We start from the raw sequence: 25,304 nt of genomic DNA, 5'->3' as shown, positions 1-25,304 counted from the left end.
CACCACCTCATAGGATGTCCAAGAACATTGTTCCCATAGGATTAGTATGCTAAGTAATGGGACCCAAAGAGAAAATAAGTTGACTATTTGCCTAAGGCAATTTAGGGCTTAGGTATTTTCAAACAATTCTTCTTTTACTTTCTACAATAAACTTCCTTCATTAGTTAAAAGTTGAACCATTATTATCTGATGGCAAACTACTTTCTAGTAGTATCTGGTCTAGAGGGTTGAGACTCTTTAATGTTTGGGCATGGTAGAAAACCTTTCCAAGGTATATTAAACCCAGCTTCGCAGAAGGACTTCACCTGAAGATGATAGTAAAGTGATACGAACTTGAGAAATGCTAATAGATTTGGAGAAAGAAAAGGTAGAAGACTCCAAACTCAGCAAGAGTGAGGCTTAAACTATCTTGGGGGCGGGGGAGAGTGAGAGCTTCAGGATCAAGTATCATCTATCATTAGTTTTATAATATAACTGAAGGCCAATATTAATCTGTACATAATAGTTATAAGCTGATTCTGCCAGGAGTTTCTGTGGGGTCACCACATCACACCCCCTTTAGCAAAGACTTCAGAGGTACAGAATGCAGGGTGAGACAGTCACAGTGTAATTTACATTGACTAGTTTGTGTATGCGCTGCAATCTCCCAATTTGCATTAAAGCTATCCCCTGTGCAGAGTAAAATGTCACCAGTCAAAAAGGTTTGTAATTAAGAGAATATTTCAAACATTGACACATTTTGTTTACTTTATGCTGATAACACTAATCTCTCTCATAATTTTGTTTTTTCTACAATGACCTCTTATTTTGATATTTATAGATATTCTTTAACACTCCGTGTATCACCCAAGCAGCTTGTACTATTGGGGTGGCATAAAGATAGCTAAGATTGTACAATGGCAACATCAAACTCTTTGAGACAACCCCACATGTTCATTAATTTCTTCAGCTTTCTGTCTATTTGGTTTATTGTCTGCAGAAATAGGCTGAAATCACATGGACAGAAAATGTCCTGCTATGTAAATACAATTGTTCAAACTAAGGGCCAAATTATGGTTGCATCTGCACAGGTGCTCTAGTGAAGACGAGGGAAGAGAGAGATGAATACTTTGTTTAGGAAAAGCAAGACACGTCTTTCCCCAGTGTCCCAGCCATAAATCTCCCCTTCATCATTGCTTGGCTATACAGCTGTTGGTGATGCCAACCTGATTCCCACTGATTCTCACAACTATTAATAAATAAATGAATAAAAGTATGAAGGCAAGAAAACCACCACCACAAAAATCATTCAAGGTGTTCCGTTTCTTGTAGATAGTCTACCAAATGCTTTGGTAAATATGAACTAATTGTGCAGTTTTCAAATATTATTGCATGGCGACATAGCTTTAACAAATACTTCCAGCAGGACAAGGTAGTGACCAACTATATTCTTGAAAAAGCTACTATATCATAATGTTCTCAGACTATAGAACTTTATCTTCCATAGTTACTAACCTAAATACTTTATACTTACAAAGCAAACTACTGTGTTTACTTATACCATTGCTGAGTACAGTTTGCTGTATCTTTGGAAGTTGGTACTCCATACAGAAGATTGCAGTCCATTGTGTTACATAATATTATCTCATGTAATATGCTATGATCAAAGTAAGCCAGTAAACCATGAAACTGAAGTATGTTAAATCACTGATTCAGAAAAGGAAACTGAAAATAATATATTGGGGTTTTTGGCCTTTTTAGACCGCTTTAAAGAAATTACTGGTAGGAATTTGCTCATTTATGAAAAAAATGGACCAATTCCTTCACAATCCAAATGATTAGAATGAAAAATTAAGTGGCCTTGATAGAAGATAAAACTCGAGAGACTACAGCGGGGGTCAGCAATCTTTCAGAAGTGGTGTGCCGAGTCTTCATTTATTCACTCTAATTTAAGGTTTTGTGTGCTGGTAATACATTTTAATGTTTTTTAGAAGGTCTCTCTCTATAAGTCTATATATTAGATAACTAAACTAGTATTGTATTGTAAAATAAACAAGGTTTTCAAAATGTTTAAGAAGCTTCATTTAAAATTAAATTAAAATATTGATCTTACGCCGCCGGCCTGCTCAGGCCACTGCTGTTCTGGGGTTCTGTTCACCTAGGCCGGCAGCAGGCTGAGCGGGGCCTGCGGCAGGACCCTGGCTGGCAAGGGTCCGGTAGCCAGAAGCCCAGACCGGCAGCAGGCTGTGCAATGCCAGTGGCCAGGACCCCAGACCGGCAGTGAACTTAGCTGAGGGTGGGAGTGCACTGAGCACAGGGCTGGGGGTGAAGGGTTTGGCCAGGAGCTAGAATGAGGGAGGGGGGCTCAGGGTTGGGGCAGGAGGTTTGGCTGTGGGGCACTGACCTGGGCAGCTCCCATTTGATGCGAGGGGTGCAGGTGCTCCCATTTGGTGCTCAGGGTGGGAGTGGGGATGTGGTGGGTGCATGGGGTGGGGGCTGGGGATGTGGAGGGGTGCACGTCAGGGCAGAGGGCTGGAGGAATGTGAGGGGGGGTGCAGGTGTCAGGAGAGAGGGGGGCTGGGATGTGTGGGAGTGCAGAGTCAGGGCTAGGGTTGTGGGAGGGGAAGGAGTCAAGCAAAGGGCTGGGTGTGTATGAGGGAGGTACAGGGCTCAGGGCAGAGGGCTGGGTGTGTGGGTGGGGGGGGGTCAGGGCTCAGAGAAGAGGGCTGGGTGACTGCTTCCCCTAGAATTCCCAACCCCCCCACACCTTGTTCCCTGCCCCTAACTGCCCCCCAGAACCTGACCCCCTATCTAAGCCTTCCTGCTCCTTGTCCCCTGACTGGACCCTACCCCCTACCTGTCCCCTGACTGCCCCGACCCTTAGCCACCGCCCCCACCCCCTATCCACACCCCCAGGACTCCAGGGGATGGAGGAAGGCGGGGGAGGGGCCGGCGGCTTGCTGCGCTTGGCCGGGCGCTCCAACCCTGGAGCGTGGACCCTGCGGCTTGCCGCACCAGGAGAGTGGGGCCATTTGCCCGCCCCGTGTGCACGGCTATGCTTCTGCTCCCTGCCCCTGCAGGGGGAGCAGAGGGCAGAGGAGAGCGGGCCGGGCTGGGCAGGATTTTTAATGGCACGCTGGAGTCCCGGCAGGCAGCAGCGTGCCATTAAAAATCGGCTCGCGTGCTGTCTTTGGCACGTGTGCCATAGGTTGCCGACCCCTGGACTACAGGAATTGGTAAAATCAAATATTAATTAAATAAATATATGGGCTACTTGGAGAATAAAAAAAATAGAAAATATAGAGGTTAGTATGATAGCTTGTAACTTAAGAATATGCCTTTTGCTAAAGGGGATGCAAAGGGATGGTTGCAACAGTAATATAATGCCATTGCTATGTAGAGTTCTGGAAAGGGAACTTGAATCCCTGCTTTTCTATTTAGAAGGCCGGGGAGCTCAGGAACCCAAATCTGCTTTATGTGTAGAATCTGAACTTCTGACTAAATGTTTCATTTGTTTTTGACTGAGATAAAGTCCTGGATGTTGCCACATCTAAGGAAATGCTTCAGGACAAGTAAAGAATTTTATATTTTTCCAGCTTTAATTTGAGTTGTGTAGGTTAGACAATGAAATATGATTTTTTAAACTTGAATGTATTAAAATTAAAGATCTGAAAATATTTTATGGATAAACAGAAAAAAGTGACAGATGAACCTAGTAAATTTGTCAATGTTGTGATAGATTTATGTTACTATAGCACATGGGCATGCATTTTTGAGCCCAATCTCTTGCTCATGCAGCTAATGGAATTCAATCACCTGCATCCATAAGGGAAAGCCCTAAAAAATGTATGCAAATTTGTTTGGGTGCTCAAAAGCACACAAATGGAGACCAGACAGAGACCCCTTTGAAAAGGTGGCCTCGTAATGAGATTAATATTGTTCAAATACAAGTGTACATCAAATCCAACTATCCAACTCAATCCTATTGATTCTGGATTATAATTGTCTCTCCTGCGCTCTGGCAAGTTCTGACATTCTTTTTCTAAAGACTAGAAACACCGAAAAAAGTTTGATATTTTCTTCTCCTTTTCAAAATCACTGGAAAAAAAATCTAAGAAAAGGTTTTCAATTTGATAGTTACTAGTAAATGTCCACTGATCAATAAAAGGGCAGGGCAAACATACCAGTCAAAGGAAGTGCCTTTTGGAGGGTGGGCCTTTTTTAATTGATAATGGCCACTGTGATGACTTCAAGCAGAAATTACTAAAAGCAGTGATAACTGAAACCAAATTCTTCTGTACTACCATTCAACCATCAAATCTCTTTACAAAGGTTTTCATAGAGCAAAAGCAGCTTTTGAAGCATAAACGTCCATTCATTTTTTAGTCTGTGGCAAACTAAATGTTGTTTATAGACTAATCTCCTATGGAAGTCAATGAAAGATTTGCCTACTGAAGGAGTGCAGAACATGGATCAGAATATAATATTTGCATGCAAATTTACAAGTTAAACCAAATTTTGCCAGGCCTTTAATGTAATATACTGGTCCAACTCAGATCAGAATCTGACTTGGGATTCTAGTCTAGATTAGCTACTAAGGAATACATTTATAATACACCAAGAGGTTACAGTAATGGGACCCAAAGTAAGTAGTTAAGGTAAAATTCTCTTTTCAGATGTGTATGGCAGATCTTACCTAAAATATTCTGCTCTCTGTACATGCACAGAATCATCAATTAGATCTCAACATATGTAGGAACAATTTTGTTAGGTACTAGGAAATTCTGAGATTTAGTCCTTATTTGGTTCTCGTAAATTAGTTCTTATATATTTAGCTGAAGTTCTAGCCGTGTTTTGGGGTATTCTTAAACCATGTCTACACTATAGGGACTATAGCAACAAAGCTATGGAACAGTAGCTATGGCAGTTTAGCCCTGTAGTGTAGGTGCATCCTACAGAGATGGAAGGGGGGTTTCTGATACTGTAGGAACATCACTTCCCCTGAGCAATGGTAGCTAGGTTGACAGAATCATTATTCTGCTAACTTGGCTGCATTTCCTCTGGGGGTTAGGTCAGCATAGCTATTGCATGCAGGGTGTATAGCTCTTTCAACCCCTGAGTGCTGTCAGCTATATTGACCTACACTTTTTAAGTGTAGAACAGGAGTTAGAATAGAGTTCCCCAAGGAGAGGTAACATATTTTTTCTTCCATTGGCTAGCTGTTTTTTTCAGATGGGAAAGAAATGTTTCCATGTGTCTGCTCATTTTGATATTGAGAGATTCAAAAAGAAACTAAAAAATTAAAAGTAGTGGGATTCTTTGGTGAAAATATAATTCACTCCTATCAAATACATCAGAATCTGACAGCCTTCTTCAGTAACACTTATTGTACTTCAGAATTCAAAAGAATAATTTGGTTGGACATCCACCTAGCAATATTTTGGGGGGAATTACGTTGGATCGATGATTCCTTTATCTTCTTTCTTTCTGTGTCTGTTAATTGCTCCTTGAGGATATTTAGTTCATGATATGATTTCATGTCATCATTAAACTCTTCTTAAAGGCACTAGATATATGAGGAATAATGTCTATGGTGTGGCTAAAGTAAAACCCTTTGTATATTCATAACATCGAAATAAATCTGGACAGTAAGATGAGTTTATATTTTCCTATAAACTGGCATTATAACAAACATTTTTATTCTAGACAATAACAATAACAATAAATTACACTCTTTTGGCATGAAAACAGTCTTTAGCCTTTCAGAGCAGCTGCAAGAGACAAAGTGGTTTTGTTTGAATGTCCAGGTACAGCAGAGAAATTCAGATTGGGGAACACTTAATTGAATTACTTAATTATCTGCCATTAAATATTCCTATTAACATCATCCTTGAATTATCCTATGAAATGCGCCAAAAAAAAAGCAAGAAAAAACTTTCAACAGTTCTGTCTCTAGTAAAATTTAATAACTAAGGGCTTGACTTTACAAGGTGTTTAGCACTGTGACCCCGATGCAGTGAAGTACTTTCAAGAATCTGAATAATATTTTGGTGGATTGAGGCTAGAATGCTTAGAACCTTGCAGAATCAAACCCTTAAATTGCAAAGAGTTTTGAAGTTTAGTGAAAAGCTAGCTGAAATGGATTCTATGGCAGTTTATAATCAAAGCATTCTACAGTATGTATTATAATAGACAAAGTTTTAGTGCCATATCTGGTGGTTTGACGGCCGCTGGAGGCACATAAATAATCTGCGAATGTACAAAAAAAAATTTACACAGTTTCTTTCAATGGGCATATCTGAAACTACACTAAAGGAACAAAGCTCTTACTATTATTTGCTCTATCACATCTTTTTCTTTAAGATGAAATTCTATAACATTTCTAAGATGGACTAATGTTCTTGCTAGGCTGAAATTTTGTTACATTAATAAGCAGGCAGAAGCACTTGCTGAAATAATTTAAAAAACTGCTTCTACATTATTTTTTTAATTATGGTTTAAACAACATTGCTCCTGATTTTGTTGTTGAAATGCAGAAATATAAAAACACAACATCTGTTAGTTCAGTTTTCATTAATGAAACTGTCTGCTGCAACCTATTCAGTTGATCAAGAAAGGAATTACATCTACTGCATCACATGATTAGAAATATATATAATTAACTCATAGGGATTTTGAGTAGGTTTCAACAAACCCTGTTCCTCTGTTCATAAACTACAAACTCTATTTTCAGTGTTCTTATTAATGTTCAAAGAATAGGGCCTTATTTACTTCTCCTTACTCCAGCAAAACCCTCATGGACATTATCACCATCACTCAGTCTTTTGGTAGTTTTGCCAGAGTATGGAGTTCATGATTGTGTTCTTAGATTGAAATGTCCAGAGCATTCATCATTATAGGCACTATGTCTAAGCACATAGATAATGAGCTTAAAAACTTTAGGTACATCAGATCCTGAGAGTCTATGGAATCATTATTTGGGTAGATACTGTCAACCTAATGGAGATGTTAGAAATGTTTTATACTGACAGTAAAGAATTGCAAATTATGGCTTTCATTGAATGAGATTGTGTGAAGATAATTACGCTTCATCAATTGTACTGTAGTTTCGCAAGGTGCAGTGGTCAGTAGTTTGTCAAAATATATTAAGGAAAGAGATCTTTTGACTTTGCATAATTCATAAATTGATGGCAAATTACAGAGTATCATGAAATGGGGAGAACGTTGTACAGCAGAACTTTTGGCTGAAATATTCAGTTTTTCTGATAGTTTGTAAATGAAAACCCAGGAGTTGTGTAATTTACTGGAGAATTTGAACAGTTCCAGTAACACCAATGGTACTGTGGTCGGTCCTCTAAAGCAGGGTCCCCAACATGGTGCCCACAGGTGCCATGGTGCCCACCAGGGCGTCTAAGTGCGCCCGTGTACTGGCTGGTGGATGAGCATCTGCCGAAATGCCGTCAAAATTCGGTGGCATTTTGGCGGCGACTCCTCTGGATGACGCCGCTTGTCGGTGGCATTTCAGCGGATGCTCGTCCACCGCCACGGTCCTCTGTGGCTTGTCGTCTGGTGCCCACCAGATGAAAAAGGTTGGGGATCACTGCTCTAAAGAGTCTAGAGGCAAGCTAAAGAAAGGAAAACATTGCTCTCAAAACTTCAGTTTTTTTTCTATTTTAAACTTTCTCCAGCTTTGGTTAACTAATGGGAAGCATATTTGAAACAAAGCAAGAGAAATAACAATAATGGCAATGATAGAAATAACACATCATGCTTCATCTTCAGTAATGGGACACTGGCGTAGCAATGCGGTTGAGTCACTGCAGTGTCTAGAGGCAAACTACGAAAAAGGAAAACGTACTTAATCTTTCTCTAATCTTTTTCTTATTGTTGCAGAAGACAGAATATCTGAAAAAAGAATTGAGCTGAGCTTGAGAAGCTGTACCCAAATTTTAAAATATTGGCAGTGAAATCAATTAAATTACTATATAATCATTTGTTTTTGTTGCTAGTTTGGCCCTTACAAATGGTCTTTTTTAGCAATAAGTGCTAATTAAGGAGGATACAGGCATTGTTTGCTATTTTCTTTGTGACTGAAGTGCTCTTTCTATCTAAAACCTACATGACTCATCTAATGCTATGTTCCTTGTGCAACATAAACTCCCATTAAAGTTGATTGAAGTTTTGTATGTGCAAGGAATCCAGAACTGGACCTAATGCTGCCTCCTTTAAATACACTGTGCCAGATTCTCAGCTGGTATAAATTGTCATAGCTCATTGACCTAAAAGTGGTTCCTCTGTACTCATGGGAATTAAGTGCTAGGGTGAGTCGGAACTATTCAGGGTAGTGGGTGCAGAGATCAGAAAAGAACAAGGACGTGATATGACCAGCAGTAACCCTCTTTATTACAACATCGTCAATATTTTGAACCAATATATTTTTTAAAAATTACCATCTGAAGCACCCTACTAATGCCACCATCTAGCAATATACTTTATTTATTATTTCAAAGTTTTATTGTTTTCAGTTTAGCTCCTTTTGTGTTTGTTTCCAGTTTTTGCTAGTGGTAACGTGAGCAAAACGCACATCTCTTCTTCCAGCCTTTGATGGAATTAATAAATAAATATATTATTAAATCTGAATTCTATACATCTGTGCTACTTTATATTTTATTTTATATTGTTTCCAGTGAACTTAGAGAACTTCAGTCCCCATTTTCATCCTCCTTGCACTCCAAAGTGATTTTTACATTCATTGGCTTACAATAAGCACAAACACACACCTGGTCTTTAATTTATTCTCTGCTGTACTGTACTGCTTTCACTGATGTGAATGTCTCTTTAGTGTTTTAATCTAGAGTCTTCATGAGGTTGTGCTATAGATTTGTGTCAGTACTTCCATTTAAAACCTTTATTTTCAGAGTTTCTGTCCAAATTGGCCTTTAAATTCACACGTTTCCATATCTTAACAAATTTGGATTTCTTTTCAGCATAAGCTTGACTGTACACGTATAATGCTTGGCTCTGAGATAACTGCAACATTCCTGTAATATATTTACTTTGAGTTACTGATATGTACTCTCAACGTTAACTCCATCTTAACCTTGTTTTTGTCTGGCAATTTCCTTGGTCTGTTTTTTGTTCTTTCATAAACATTTTTATACATAAACACTAGACAAAGTAAATGTTACTATATGATATTTCTGTATGAAGATGTAAAATATCAAATGTATATTCCTCTTTTTATTTTATGGCCAAATTTACCCAGTACACTCTGATTGCTTAATGTACTTCTGGAGAAGTGCAATGCAGTCAGAGTCCACTGACTATTTAAACTGGGTTTAAAGCAGCACAATGATGCCTGAATATATATCTGTTTCTCCTTCCTCCTGTCCTCCACCTCTCCCTGCACACTCACTCCCTAGTTTCCACCTCCCTATTCTCTAGTTTTCACTCCCTACTCTATGAAGCATGGTGCACAGGTCCCATTAGAAAAGAAATATTGAAGGGGTTCCTTTGACATTATGCTTCGGAACTGAACACTGATCCCTCTGCAGAGTTTAGTGTATAAGAATAATTTCTTTCAGAGAAACTCACCAAGAATTCCCTTCTTTCCAAAACATCTATTGTTGAAGGCACTGAGGCCCTCAGTTAAGGTGTCCTCTTTCAAAATTGCCACTACACCCCATACTTTCCAGTGAGAGCAAAGCCAGCAGCCATCTTTAAGAGCAGCCTGTTGCCTCAGTCAGACTGGGAAGTAGAAACCCATCTCAACGGTAACTTAGTTGGCAAACCAATTCCCATTGAGAAAAATGGGAAATGCCAGCCATTATGAAAGAGGAAGATTCTAGGTGGAGTTTTTTTTTTTTTTTTTTTAAAGTCTCATGATTTTAAGCCAGTCTTATGATTTCCACCTACCCTCCTCCTCCTTCCTGGTAAACTCATGATTTTTGAAGATAAGAACGGCCATACTGGGTCAGTCGAATGGTCCATCTAGCCCAGTATGATATTTTCCAACATTGGCCAATGCCAGGTGCTAGAGAGGGAATGAACAAAACAGGTAATCATCAACAGTTGGCTTTAGCAAGCTTCAGACTTCCCATGTAGTTAAAACTCCAGCACTGGCAAGACCAAGCATTCAAAATTAATGAGATTTCCTTTAAAATAACCACATGCTAACCCTTCTCGCCCCCATTTACTTGTTTGCGTAAAAAAGCTATCTGTTCCCAGCGGTTTCTCAGGGCTCTTCTTTTTCTCACATGCTACATATTAAATCTCTTCTTCATTGTTTTTAATTTCTCTTTTCTCTCTTTCCCTGACTTTCTCCTTCTCCCTATGTTTCCATGGCCATGAGGCTGTGCACTAGCCACTCTGCTCTCACTCCAATGAAGAGCTGAGTCTCTTGTGGAAGGGCAGGCCAGGCTTCATCTGCCATAGGTATTGCTAACTTCACAGTCCTGGATATGGTGACAGCACAGCATAGAGCTCAGTTGCTGTCTCTCTTCTTTCTCCCAGAGTTGGGTGGTATTTTATTCTCTCTCTATTCAATGGGAAAGTCTTTTACTGACAGATAATACAAGAAAGTCACTTCAATGATCCCTGCTGTCTTTAACAGGGAAGCAGAAAATGTCTCTGGTTTTTAATTTCTCCTGTCACTTTAGTTGCACAGTCCTTCCTCTCTGTGTTTCCACTGTGTTTTGTCTCCCTCATTTTCTTGTCCCAGATTGTGATCACCAAGTCTCTATATTGTATTTTTGGCTCAACTTCCTTTTCCTTATCTCACTGTGGAGAGAATCTATTTGTGGGTGGTTCTGGTTAGGAACTTGTGGTGATGCTGCTTCCTTCAGTTTTTGATCTCTTCCCCAATGGTTAGTTTATTGTCCTGTTAGACCTGAGGCCAGTGATGTTATGACCTGTAAGTGCTGCAGAATCCATCCTATCCCAGCACCCTTCCCTGTGTCTGTCACACCCGTCCCAGCATCAGTCCCACCATGAGCAATGGGACAAGTTCTCACAGCCTCATCGATTTAGGGATTTCTTCAGTCTCTGAGACTCCTACATCAGTTTCACAGCACAGGAAAGGGCATTTCCTGTATCTCTTCTTGGGGAATCATCTGTGTATCTCTTTTTTTCTTTCCATGTTGCTGTGTGAATCTATTTTTAATTTTTTTTCTCCTCTTCACTTTTCCATGTGCACCTGCAGCCATGAGACTGCATTAGCTGCTCTTTTGCTAATGGAAATACTAAATAGCCACTTCTGGAAAGGTGGTAGGGCATTGGCTCCTACTCAAGCCCGGTGCTCTTCTCCACTCCAGCTGCTGTGTGTTGATAGAGTGACATGGCAGTGCAGAGCTGAGATGCTCCCTCTGCTGTCTCATTCCTTTCTCTGATGAAGCCAACAGTTTTGTGTATAGGAAACAACTAAGTGTTCTCAGAGTCTTGTTTTCCTGTCTGCTTTGTGCAGTTATTTCCTATATGTGGAATTGGAATACTGCTAATAGTTTTTTTTATATTGGAATTTTCCTTGTTTAAAATTGGTTTACGTGATCATTAAAGAAAGAACCCCAAAAGAATTCTACCATGCAATATTTCGAGTGACTTGAAGATACATGTTGTTAACTGTAAATCATTTTTAAAAATTTAAATTTCCAGTGCAGATTCAGCCAGAACTCATTGGCCAGTTAAGCCAGAGCAGTGCTGATCAGCCAAAGTGTATACTGGTAAATCTGGTCTTCGGTTTGCAATTAGCTTGTTGGTTTAGAGGGCTGTTTTAATGAGACCAGTGATATGTGAATGGGGCTAGGGAGACCTGAATAATCTTGATGGCTATAGGTTTGAGTTCCCCCTGTTCTCTTGCTTCAGTTAATCTTCCTTCAGTTTTTGCTACCTTGGTGGGCAGAGGAGCCAGCACAGAAGTGACATGGAGAACCTTTCAAACTCTGATGCTTAAGCTGGTATGTAGTCCTGGACCCTTTAAAGAGCAGTGAGAGTTGGGCCAATCTACCATGGAGAACTCTTGACATATGGCCAGTCTCCCTCATACCACAGAGTTACTACGATGGAATAAGTTGCCCACAAACTAGCTTTCAAGGAAAGCTAATTGATTGAGTTACCTCTGATGGTACAATAGCTACACTTAAGTTACTTGAGATGTTAACATGACCCTCTATGTAGCCAATATAATCATAATATACAACGGTCACTAATTATTTTGCTTAATTACAACGTAATTTCTTCAAATATAGTCTCTGCACAATTTTTCAATTAATTTTAATTATCTCAAAATTTGAAGAGTCTGAGATATTTTATTAAGATAATTCAGACACAGAAAACTAACACAGATCCTAAATTTCATAAAGGACCCTGTTTTTTAATTAATTTTACTTCCTTTATTCCTAGAAGAGAAACATTATTTTGGTATACCACTGACTGGTAACCATAGGTAAATGAAGACTTTTTAAGGGTGACCACTGATATGAATCTCTTAGCTATCTCACACATACTCTATAGATTACAAAGCTTATATTTGCTAGATCTGAAATGGGAAAAGAACCATTCAGATCTCTTGATCAGATACATAATTTCAAAAAAGTATAAATACAATTAACTGATCAACACAGCGCAGAATTTGCAAGCTTTAAGCCTTACGTGAGAAATGAAAATGGCTTGTTTACTCATGCCACTGCAGTTAAATTCAATCTGTCAGCTGTAACTTTGTATATACTGTCCTTTGTATATTTTCAGATTAATTTTCTATTTTGACTGGCTAGTAATTCCAATCCCTGGTTAGTGTTATGTTCAGATATAAATAAAAGACTAGGATATATTTCCTTGGCAGGACAATTTTGGTGAAATATTTTCAACTCTTGTACAAATGTACCAGACTGTAACATTTGGAGGGCGATTGTCATGATATAAGTGCATATGAGACAGGCCCTGAAAGTTTATAGTTCCTCTATAAGAACATAGCTTTTTTTTTTTAACTTAATTTTCAATAACCTTTCTCTGGCTTTGCCCTGTCTTATATCATTAGTTGAATGCGGTTATTGCTATTATATTAATAAAAAGTGTCTCTCTCCCTATACCTATATCTCAATATATGTGTGTCTTTCATTACATCATCTCCCATACAGCTTCACAATCTGACACCAATATGTAATAGAAAACTACAGTCTATTCAGAAATCACTGCATTCATCTCTGAAATGAAGCCAAATCCCAGGGAAAATATATCAACTGTTGAATGTATTCATTAGATAGAATATTTGAAGGCAGACAGCAAATAAGAATGTTGTATCCAACTGAAACTGCAGGGAATAATTAAAGAGATGCTAATTATTCAGAGTAATAATCACTCAAATTGATGGGAGACTAAGATACTGGGGATAACACCCCACTCTTGCAGAAAGTTCCACGTGATCTTTAAAGATCACAAGTTAGGAAAACCTCACTTTCACACTGAAAGGCACCTGCAACAGCGCAATACAGCAACATGCTAAATTATCTCTGAATATGGACTCAGAGGGAAAGACGCCTCCTACAGAATCATCAGTGCTACTTTCTGCAGCATTAGGGTTGCCCTTAGAGGTTTCTCACTAAAGAACTGACTAAGCCCAACCCAGTATACGCTTTGGGCAGATATGTTCCCAAACTGGTATGTCAGATTCAAACAACTTGGAAATTGGGGAAGGAGGGTCAGATTCAAGATTCAAACACATCTCCATAGTTTTAATTTTGAGCCACATCCAAAATTGGATGTTGCCTATTTTCTCATTTTGGTTCAGATGCTTTCAGAAACTTGCATACATAGTTCTCTCAACTTTTAGCCTAAGATGGCTGAAATCACACAAGCAGTTGATTTCACTAGATCTTTATCTTTAATCTCTTGAGAACAGCAAGTTGGATTTTGTTGCTGTCACATCTAACCCTAACCCATAGCCCTGATTCTGCCTTGTACCTGAGCTCTAGTTTAAACCTAATCCAGATCCAAGCTCTCTCTTAAGCCCATCTTTACTTATGAGTAGTGCAAGATTCCATCCAGAAGAGTAAGGCCAGAAGGCCAGATAAGATGTTGTAGACACACCATATTCTCACTTAGACTCCTTTCTTTAAATTAACGGATTTCTTTGCCTAAGGGTTTCTACCTACTTACTTCCAAACCACTGATTTATCCTGGGTTCATGAGGCGCATGCGGGGGGGGGGGGAAGGATGGGGTGGATTTTCTTCCAAATCACAATACCAAGCCAGTCCCCTTGGAATAAAAACATTTTTTTACTACATAAATGTGTTAAATTATAACAGTAGATATGTTCTAACTTTCATTTCACAAAATGTTCCAGAAAACTAAAATGCTATTACACAATGAGTTTTAAAAGCACCACTGCTGAGAATTCTGGTGAATTATTACTACTTAAGAAATTAATACTGACATATGATTTTCTAGCATGCAGGAGCCTGGCCAATCCACTATTGAAATGTCTTACCTGAAGTCATTAATAGCATGAATTGTCAACTGATGTACTTCAGAGCCACAGAAGAAAATGAGATTGTTTTAAAACTTAGTGAATGTGGTTTGCTGTCATCCTAACTGCTGTGGGGATTTGGCTACCACTCAATCTACTCTACTCTCTTCTGCTTTAGTATTTCTAATTAATAGTGGGCAGATTTCATCCTTCCATGAAAAGGAAGGTTGATTCAAGGCCTGCAGGGGAGGGCCGAGATGGCTTTTATACCATCTCCATGCTGCTTCCACTCTGTCCTGGGCCACACAGGGCCAGAAACTGGCCCCAGTGAAAGTTAGAGCAGCCTGAGGACTGCTTTCATTTGCACCCAGCTGCAAGTCAAGAGTAGCTGGAGTGCAGCAATGCCTCAGCCATGTCCCACCACACCTAGAAACAACTCTGGTATGTCCTTCCACCAGGGGCTCATATGGAGAGTACGATAAAGCCAGTTATGCTGGTTCTGCATCAGTTGGAGAGCTCCCATCCATCCGAATATTCCCCCAGCCTTCTGCCAGCGTTACAGCCCTTTTATACCAATGGATCTGACATAAAGGCGTTATTGTGTATGGATGGATTGGGTCCAGCATCACCATGGCTCTATACTATGTTTTATTTGTTTGTCTTTTGCCTTCATTAAGGGCTCAGTTTTACTTCTACTGAAGCAAGTGGAAAAACTTCTGTTGACTTCATTGGGAGGCAGAATTGGTCTCAGTGTAGGATGTTTCTGGAATTTTGGATCATGTAAAGGAACAGGAACACCCGTTCATAATAACTTACAGCATGTACTCTTCCTCCCCCTGCCCCGGCACAGATTCACCTTAGTTTCTATCATCCAGCAGCTATTTATAATGTACAGTAATTTCTGAGCTGCTACTTGATTAAGTCTAAACACAGAATTTATAGAGCTGCATATATTAGGTCATAAAATTTAAAATAAATGACAGGTGAGTTGTTCAGAAACACAGTTTTAAACTAAGGAACTAAATTATGTTCTGAATTCTGAGAAAACCCAACACCACCTTTTATACTAATTACTTTAGTGTAATTAATCAGGACTTGGTGTTAAAGTTCTCTTATTACATGCTTTTTAAAAATAAGGAAAATTAATGTTTTATCTTGTCTTTACTAAAATCTTCTGCACAACTTCATGTTTTTATGGCCCCCTTGGATTAAACCTTCCTCTTTTGAATCTTATGCAGAGTCTGGTTTGGATCAGACAGCCAGCTTTCTAACACAGGTAGGCAGAATACACCTTCCTCTGGATCTCAGCAGTGCCAGTCCTAGGTGAATTGCAGTGGATTGGTCAAACAACGTGACCTACTTCCTCTCCCTTGGTGTCCGAGTGCAGAGCTCCAAGCACTTATTGCCAAGGGGGAGGAGCATGGATGCTGGAACTAGGACTGCCACACCCCCTGACTTGAAGTGGTTTCCATCATATAAAGGGTTTACAGTTTGGTTCAATAGCTCTCAGCACCCCCACTATACAAATTGTTCCAGCACTCCTGAGGAAGAAGGATGGTCTTGTGGTTAAAGCTGAAGACTGGGACATTGGAAACCTGAATTTAATTCCTGTTCTGCTGCAGCTATCTTGGGTGTCCTGGGGCAAGACACTTCTCAGTTCCCCATCTGCAAAATGGCGATAGTGGTCATTCCTTCTGTCTCAGGGGTGTTGTGAGGATAAAAATCCTTCAATGATTGTGAGATGCTCTGATACTATGGTGATGAGCTATATAAGTACTTAAGACTGATGGGTAAATAGATAGAATGGAGCAAGGATCAAGTCTGTTACCTAACCCCAGGGCCAAATTATCTCACCAATTTTAACAGTAAAGAGAAGACCCACCGTTGGGATTTACCCCCATTCTCCACAGGTGGTGGGTTGCATTAATTTTTCTGAAGTCTCGCTCTTCACTAAGGTAACCTTGTTTTAAATAGTGGGATATGGGGCAGCAACTGGGCTGGTCCTAATTTCTCCAGCTCTAATCCCCTTCAAGACTCTACATCATTGCTCCAAGTAGAATGACTAGACAGGGTTGTCACCTCTGAGGTATTAAAAAGTCGGATGGATAGTCTGGATTGGTGGCGGGGTGTGGAGTTTGGTGCCCCCCTACCCCAATCTGCATCCTGCATGTTCCATCATTTAAAATGTTAAGGTGCTGATGTGAGAGTCCACATACTTGGGCCTGGCCCCACTTTCCCCAGCTAAGCCATGATTGGCCCTGAAATCTCCCTTGCTCAGGCCTGAGAAGAATGCCTGGGTCTCCTTGGCCCTGGCCTCCACCAATTCAAGACAGGCCATGCTGCTTCTTACCCCCTGGACACAGACTTAGCATTGTACCAAACCAAGGGCAGCCCCTTGTACGGAGGGGAAACCAGAGGCAAAGGCAGGCCCAAGGAGTGGGTAATAGGAGGTGTCCACAACTGGGATTTTTAATATCTCAGAAAGAACATTCAGATTTCCTGGGGCAGCTACTCAAAAAAGGAATGATCCTGGGAAAACTTGGACAGACGGCAACCCTAGGACCAGATCTGGCCTCTCTCTTGGACTAGTGTTGAGTAAGTCTCTCTTTCCAGAACTTCCAGTCATAGTGGCATCAGAAAAACCAATGAAGTTGGGCATAGTATTGGGATCTGGGGCCATTTTTGAGGGTTTCTTACCATTATTTTGGGACACTGGATGCATATCAGAAATTTATCTGCAGTTATTCCACTGTCGCCTAGAGACCACTGTTGTGCTGGCAGCATTCTGTAGTTCCCGTGTATCCCACTCTGTAGAGAGCAGGGACGTTGCACAGGAGGAGAGAGCGCCAGGGAACTGGCTCGGCCCAGCCCACTCAGCACTCCTGTCCTGTGATGCTGTACTAAGAATCTGGACTCCCAACCTCTGGTAGGAGCATAGGAGAGGAGAGGGAGATGAGGAAAGGTGGAACTGCAGGGTTTCAGCCTTTGTCACAGACATCACTAGGAGAGCAGACAGCAAAAAATCAACCCAGTCTCCTGTGCAAGTGTCTGCCATGCAGAGGGGCAGAAAATCTAAGAGGCAGTGTTGGAGCTTGCCATGGAGAAGGAGCAGGAGGTTGGGAAAGGGGGTAAGGAGGCGGAAGAGTTGGGGGCCTGGGTTTGAACAGTTCTTTGGTGGATAGGCCAGAGGAACAGAAGGATAAAATATCCCACTAAGAGTTAAACAGGGAAAGGAGAGGGAGGTATCCCATTTACGTGTGCGTGTTTTGTTTTCTTTGTTGATCAAAAACACACTCAGAACCGGGGCATTCTCTACCATGGCCCTGGTTCTCTGCTTCGCTGAGTATAAGGTCAGCACAGACAAGTGCGCATGGAGTCTGGCTTCCTGATTCTCCAGGTGAATCTGTGCTGCCATAAGCTGTAGCGTAACATAGAGCAGCGTGGAGTCTGCTCTTATTTAAACTATCTCGCTGTGGTCCCTAAGGGACTATTTGCCATTTGAGTATAGCTGGAGTGCAGCATAGTTGGACCCTGGACCCTGCCCCAAATCTATTATGTTCCCTGTGCTGGGGTTGTTTGGGAAGGTAGCACAGGAGCCAGAGCTCCTATATGTGCTGCACGAGGAGGCTTAGACACAACAGAAAATCTGGCGCTATGTGTTTACAAATGGAAGTTAGATTGAAAATGAATGTTGTTGGGTTTGCTTTGTTTTTTATTGAAGACGTTCTGAATACTTTGTTGGGAAGATGTAGATCTCATAATTTTTGAACTCTTGGGATTGGTGAGGCTGTCTGAGGATGTTTTATGGCAGTGTCGATTGCTTCTGAAAGGATACTTTATATGAAGGTTTTTATATCTAGTAATTCTGATTGCTTGCAAAATTACTGTCACAGATATATGCAAGAATGTTTAAAAAATTGCCACCTCAGCAAAACTGGTGAAAAGGCATATTTCTATCAGATTTGCTATAGCAAAAAATGGCTTTTGAAGAAAAAAATATTGACTTAGTGCTTTCTTCCTTTCCTGACTGACAAGCCAACCCAAATGAAAATGGAAATGATTGTGTTGTTACCAGGGGCTGCTCTAGTAATTTCGCCGCCCCAAGCACGGCGGCACACCGCGGGGGGCGCTCTGGCGGTTGCCGGTCCCGCGGCTCCAATGGACCGGAGCCTCGGACCAGCAGACCCTCCGCAGGCACGCCTGCGGGAGGTCCACCGGAGCCGCCTGCCGCCCTCCCGGCGACAGGCAGAGCGCCCCCCGCGGCATGCCGCCCCAAGTGCGCGCTTGGCATGCTGGGGTCTGGAGCCGGCCCTGGTTGTTACAAAGAGAGGATTATAACTTTGGTGTGGTTAAATGACCCATCCATCTTGGAGCTTTAAATCCTGCAACACATAATAATTGCTGCATTAGAACAACCTGTGTTAATGCTATATTCAGAACACAAGAGAAGACATGGATTATTTCATTGGGGGTGGGGGGGGACTAAGTAATTTTTTTTTTTGAAGTTCAGAGTTACAAGAGTTGTAACAAATGTTTTTATAAATTAACATGTGGATGACTTTGTAATTAGATGACTTGGGAAATGCCATCTCAGCCAAAATTAAAACAAAACAAAAATCAAAACTCCTCTCTGGAGCTGTGTGGGTTTTTTCCTCTCCATCCCCTTCACAAAATGCTTGTGGTTCATTTTTCTTCTACTGCTCACCCAACAATAAATGACAGAACCCAGTAGACTACAGAAGAGTGATTGCCTAATACTTCCAGCGGTTTTCAGAATTTAACAGAAAATACAAGGAAAGTGAATACAGCGCTGAAGAAGCAGCAACAGAGCTGGTCAATTTCTGGGGTGAGGTGGGGACTCTGCAACAAACTTTTCAACCACTTTGGATCGATTTTTTTCACTCTCTTTTTGTGTTGACTTTCCACAGATATTCTAGTGAAGGTGTATATTAGCAGGAATGCCCACAGAAACAGAATTTTTTAACTGAATATTGCAGAATATTTGCAGAACACAAATTTGTAATTTGTAATCAAGAATATTCACGATGAAAATCTGTGTCAGCTACTGTGACAAAGTTCTGTCGTTAACTCCATGGGTCCTGCGTTTCCTGGTGGATTTTTGCTAGCCTCAGAGGCTCCCTGTGACCCTCCACTTAGCCCTTCTTTCTCTAGAGGCAAGGGCCACAGCTTACTGAGCCATTTTCATCATAAGCCAACAATGGAGGTGAGGAGAAGCAATCCTCCCTTGCACAGTCTCTATTGTCTCCCAGTCTCAGTGATTAATCAGGGAGGGGAGTGGGAATCCCAGGCCCACCCTCTACCCTGGGCTCCAGCCCAGGGACCCTAAAATTAGAAGCTATGATAGCTGACTTTTTGGAAATAGGATGTGTACAATTACCTGGGCCACTTCCCCATAGCAGCCCCCCACTCAATATCTCTTTCACCGTTCCTTCAGGGCTTCCTTCCTTACACCTGATATGGATTTGTACTGCTTCATTCCTCCAACAGCACGGCTCCCTTCTATAGCTCCTGACACCTGCACCTCACTGACTAACTGGGAGGCTTTTAACTAGTTCCAGCCAGCCCTTGATTGGCTTCATGTCTCAATCAATGTGGCTATCTCCACTGCCTTCTAGAAGGATCTTAATTGGCCCCAGGTGTCTTGATTAACTGGAGCAAGTGCCATTTGTTTACCATGGTATTGGGGATTTGTTTAGCCTGGGGCTAACATACCTGTTCCTCACTACTTTACTGTAGCCATCTGGCCTTGCCCCATCACACTACTCAGTCAGTCAGGGAATAGTGTGTGTTCAATCAAAATGACTCAGACTTTAGATATTGTATATCCACAAATAAGATCCAGGAAAAATATGTAGAAATGATCAAGTGAATAGTTTTCAATAATGAATACATTTGAGAAGCTGGTGACAATTTGCAAACAGAAAAATGGGTGAAATTCATCAAATAAATCATAGAATCATGATCTGTTGTAAATAATTATCCCAGCTTTAAGAAGCAGTCCTGTGCCAATTTCAGCCATATGAAAATCACCAGGTTTGCTACGGTCATTTTCATGGTAGTTATGGTAGTGTTTGCAATCTGTCTAATATGGAATATATCAGCAAATAGCACCTACCAACAAAGGTAGGGTTTGACTTTTCTACATTTTCAAATTAACTGAAAAGCTTGGGTGAAATTTCCTGAACAGAGCAAGAGGAAAGATGTAGATGAAAATGTCATGATTTTTGATTGGCCAAGAATTGTTGGATGGTATTTCTGTGGTGGGAGATAAATGAGAAGATGGACATGGGATGAAATATAGGCCCCATTGAAGTCAATGGCAAAACTCCCATTGACTTTAGTGGGGCCATGATTTCACTCAGAGTTTCTAGTTGCAAAAACAATTCTCTGAGTTCCCTTGGCTGTTGGAGCCATACAATGCTATTTACATTACATTTTTGTTCTTGTAACTTGTGTTGGTGTGCCTCGAGCTTTAGCTAAGCACTCTTTTTATATGTATAAACATAAAGAAAGAAATAAGTATCTTGACCACTGTTGCCACAAGATGTTACTAGGTGTAGATAAACCAAACTATGTCTAAACAGAATAGTTAGACGATATCATGAGGTATCAGCTGCTCTTTTAGGTAAAACGGGTATCTCTTGCTTCCTCCTCTCAAGACTTCAAGAGGTGAATAAGCTTAATTTCCTAGTAGTTCATTGCCTATACTGTATTTGTCTCATATTATTTTTGTAGTATCTTTGGGTAAAAGCCTGGTGATGTTCCTATACTTTTGTTTTCCCCTTTGCCCTGCAGCCAGGGATCTTCCTTCAAGGAAAGACATGAATTTGTGAACTGTAGGCCAGATTCTCTCACATTGTCTTACACCAATATAAATCCACTGATTTTAGTGGAGTAAACTCTGGTTTACACTGGTATGAGAGCAAAATTGTTGCTCCTCAGTATACAAACATAGGGGATTACATGCCTTCAGCTGCTCAGGGCAAGGACATAAATTATTTGTTAGCCTATCAACTTGACTAACTTGTAATATTTGTCCCCTGCTGTCCTTGGTATCCTGAAGAAAAGTTATGAAATGTTCTGAAGAGATGACACGTGCAAAGTTATGGAGGCTGGTGACACAATCCCTCTGTCACTTGACATCTGTGGCCTGGCTAAACTGGCTGAAAACTTGAGAGCAATTGTAGGTTAACAGTTTGGGTATGAATGTAGGCAGCTAATGGCTATCCTATCATCTGACTTCTAGCTGTGAATGTCAAAGTTTTCACTTACCAATTAATGTTTCTGCTGAACAAGCTGAAAGGGTATGGAATCCTGCTCTGTTCTGAGGTTCCCTGCAAGCTTACAAGAACTTAAGTGCATAAGCCTTATTAACATTTCTCTTAAAATATGGACTGCTTTGATGTATTAGTGTTGAAAACACAGCCTCAGAAATACTCACTTTATGCATGTGCAAAAGAGTTTGCAAGATCAGGGCTGAGGACTATCAGTTCTGTGGGATGGGGACTGTCTTTTATTATATGTTTGTACAGTGCTTGGCAACAGGAGGCTCAGATCCTGAATGGGGCATCTGGGAATTACTGTAGTCTGAACAATAATAAAAATAAGAGGAGAATTTGTCTATGGCTTTTTGAATGAATACAATGAAGAGACAAAAAAGGAGGAAGCAGGGATGGAATGGGAGAAAAAAGGAGGACCAGAACATAGCAAGAATTGCTTTAATTAAGTTCTGCAATGAGCCTTGCTTTCTGTGACATTTTAAATTGCATTGGGCTGAAATGTAATTTAATTGTGAATGCATTTAAGCAGACCAATCCTTTGTGTTGACTGATTATCTTTTGCTTATTCATTTTTTTATAAAGAACAATATATTTTGTAGTTGGAAAAGGTGAGTAGTTGCTTTTCAACCATTTTAATTTAATAATCAAGCCAACGTTAATTACTTGGTATGAATAGAATGAAACTGTAATAGCTGAAGCAGTGGACAGTTGTCAAACCTTGCACTGCAACTGTAATGAGTGTACATGAGCTGTTGCAACACATCAGTGAAAATGTTCTGTAGAGTGTAATTCAGAATGAACTCTGAATTTTCTTCTTCTTGTGAATTTAAGTTAGACCTTTTGGGACAAATTGTGCCCTCTGATATATATGTACAATGCGCCTTGAAATCCATTGAAGCTGTTGATATGTATCTGAGGGCAAAAATTGGCTCTTGGTGCCTTACGCTTACTTCATGCTGCAGACATGTATCACTGTGTACATTTTCTCAAAAAATTCACAACCATCCATAACTGTTACCGTTGATATTAGGAAAAACTTTTTCTCTTGGAGAGTGGTGAAGCACTGAAATGGGTTACCTAGGGAGGTGGTGGAATCTCCTTCCTTAGAGGTTTTAAAGTCAGGCTTGATGAAGCTGTGGCTGGGATGATTTAGTTGGGGATTGGTCCTGCTTTGAGCAGGGGGTTGGATTAGATGGCCTCCTGAGGTCCCTTCCAACCCTGATATTCTATGATTCTACTGATGAAGGAGGAGAGTGAGTAGATTGTTAAATGCTGGAGCCAAGCTACAGACATTTTTGAGATGTGGTAAAAGTTAGATTGAACATTTGAGCTTTTGGGTGCTTATCTGCTCCATAACAAACCTCTAAACCTCTCAAGTTTCATCTGTTACCATCCATCAACAACTTGGGCTTTGATTCTGCGATACACAACATAGATACAGTGGAGATATATGGGTGGAGCCCAGCAAGTGCTCGTGCTCAGCTGGTCCACAATGCAGTTAAACAGGCTGGCATCAGTCCTTGTATCCTTTTTCAAATGGGACTATGTCATCATGCACTAGGGCATTTTTAGTGCATGTCAGCAGAGTCCATATTGACAGTTAGTATGTGACAAGCTGGTGAGTACTACTGTTTACACCCCAGCTGGTGCATACTAATGCACTTGTGTAGGCCTTATCCAAATCCTCCATCCATCCTTTGTTCTCACCAGTTTGTCACATCTTAATTCTAGATTGTAATCTTCTTGGGGCCTTGCCTATATGTTCTGTAGGTGGGAACCAATCAATATAGAGTAGTACTAATAAACACAAATTCAGGATAAGAAAAAGATGAAAGATGAAAAAAAAGAAACATATCAAAGCAATTTCCTGACATTCTCTCTCAGTTGTAACTCTTCATTTACAATATTTTGGAAAGCCTAGAGAATTAAATAGATGGAGATGGTTTGCCTAATTCCCTTTGTTGATTTTTTCATCTCAATGTTGTTCTTCGTTACAGATTTAAGCTTCTGAAAATTCTTTGTAGGCAGGATTAACATCAGTTGGAGGCTTTCAAGAAGTGCTATTGGCATCTGCTCTGTGTCACAGAAAGAAAATCAGAAACACCAGTCAATGTGCATTACACCATCTGGAGAGTCAAGAGCCAGTCTTCAGACAGATCCAGCTGGGAAAGTTGAAGTATTTCAGTTCTGTTTTATGCAGAACTGCTGAGACTCTAGAGATGGTGTTTATGGTGTGAGTGCCAGGATTGTAATCAGAAGGTGGGCACAGAAAGCACTGGTTATATACGTAGACAGTAGAATCAAAAGGCCAAGATGGGTACATGTAGTATTGGAGCCGGGAAGGGGTTGGTGATGGCTCATTGGGGGTGCCACCTTTGGCTATATCTATTGGCTTGAAAACAAACCACTCATTCACCTTAGGGCCTTGTGGGGCAGTTGTGGGGGAAGAGTCAGTGGGCCCTCCTATCTCCCTATTAGCTCTGTCACTGGGTTCATGTGTATGATAGTCCATGCCATTAAACCATGATATTAGCATGATGATAATGATGTTGAGAAATACCTCAAACTTCAGGTGGTTGTTTGTTGCATTACTCCAGAAAACAGCACAAAACTCTCTCGCTCATTTCTGTTCCTATTCTAAACTTGTGTTTGTATCCAGTGAGTTTATTTGTATAATTTAATTTTGTATTTCTGAGACCAACATTTTTGTTTAAGAAAAAAACGACAGACCTGTATTCCCTCACTTCCAATATTTATCCATCAACATGAATAACTGCCCTGGGAAATTTTCCATTTCAGGCAAAAGAAGAAAAATATTAAAGTGAGAGTTTTCAGGCAGTCAATACCTTGGAGTCCCATCTGTACTCTCATAACAGTTACCTAGTTTCATTATTTGTGTATCAGCTGTCTCCATTCCCTGCTGGATTGACAGGAACTGTACCTGCTAAGATTTCAAAATTAAATCATGACTTGCTTGCTTTGTAACACTTTTCAAGAAAAAAAATTTTTACACGCACACAGACAAACCCATTGGATGGGCTAGGCAGATTGTAATTTTCATTTATTTTAAGATTTCAGATTATTTATTTGAAATGTTAATCATTATATTAAGGCTGTTTCAGTTTTGCAATGTAGTTTTAAGTTATGTACTGTAGTTACTGTATTCTAGTTGAATTATTTTGCAATTAAAATCACTGCTTGATGCAGTTTTTTATGGAAGATTGCTTTAAAATATTAATTGTATCAGCAAACTAACTTCTCAGACAACTTTAATTCTTGCACAACATTATCTTGGGCATTTACTATTTTTAAGCTAATTAGCTCCTACGCATTTGCTGTAAGTGTGACTTTTGGCATGGTTAGAATATTTTGTATATTGTGGAAATGAAAATGCAAGTAAACCACTTAATAATTTAAAGAGATTCATTTTAATGGATGTCTTTCAAAATATTAGTACAATTTCCTCTGACTTTTTTAAAGTGTAAAAGCATACCTCATCTAGATATGCAAGTCATTTCAGAAGCCATTGCACATTGATCATTTTGGCATGCCGAACAGCTTGAAC

General features: G+C 40.3%; 1 long non-coding RNA gene across 19 annotated transcripts in view; it reads left to right on the top strand.

Moving 5' to 3' along the window:
- The window catches only part of LOC120369558, a 238,668-nt gene extending 213,710 nt beyond the window's left edge, over positions 1 to 24,958 (top strand). For 18 of the 19 annotated variants that reach the window (XR_005583224.1, XR_005583222.1, XR_005583233.1 and 15 more), the window contains one exon: positions 23,737 to 24,958. This is a non-coding gene — a long non-coding RNA (uncharacterized LOC120369558). Of the gene's footprint in view, positions 1 to 17,233; positions 17,365 to 23,736 lie in introns of those variants that run through there. The other variant, XR_005583237.1, reaches the window with a different exon arrangement.
- The last annotated feature ends 346 nt before the right edge of the window (positions 24,959 to 25,304 follow it).

This window comes from Mauremys reevesii, linkage group 7 (genome assembly GCF_016161935.1).
Source record: "Mauremys reevesii isolate NIE-2019 linkage group 7, ASM1616193v1, whole genome shotgun sequence".
In the NCBI taxonomy this organism is placed as follows: Eukaryota; Metazoa; Chordata; order Testudines; family Geoemydidae; genus Mauremys; species Mauremys reevesii.
Note: the sequence above shows the minus strand (reverse complement) of the source record. Positions and strands in the feature narration are given on the sequence as shown.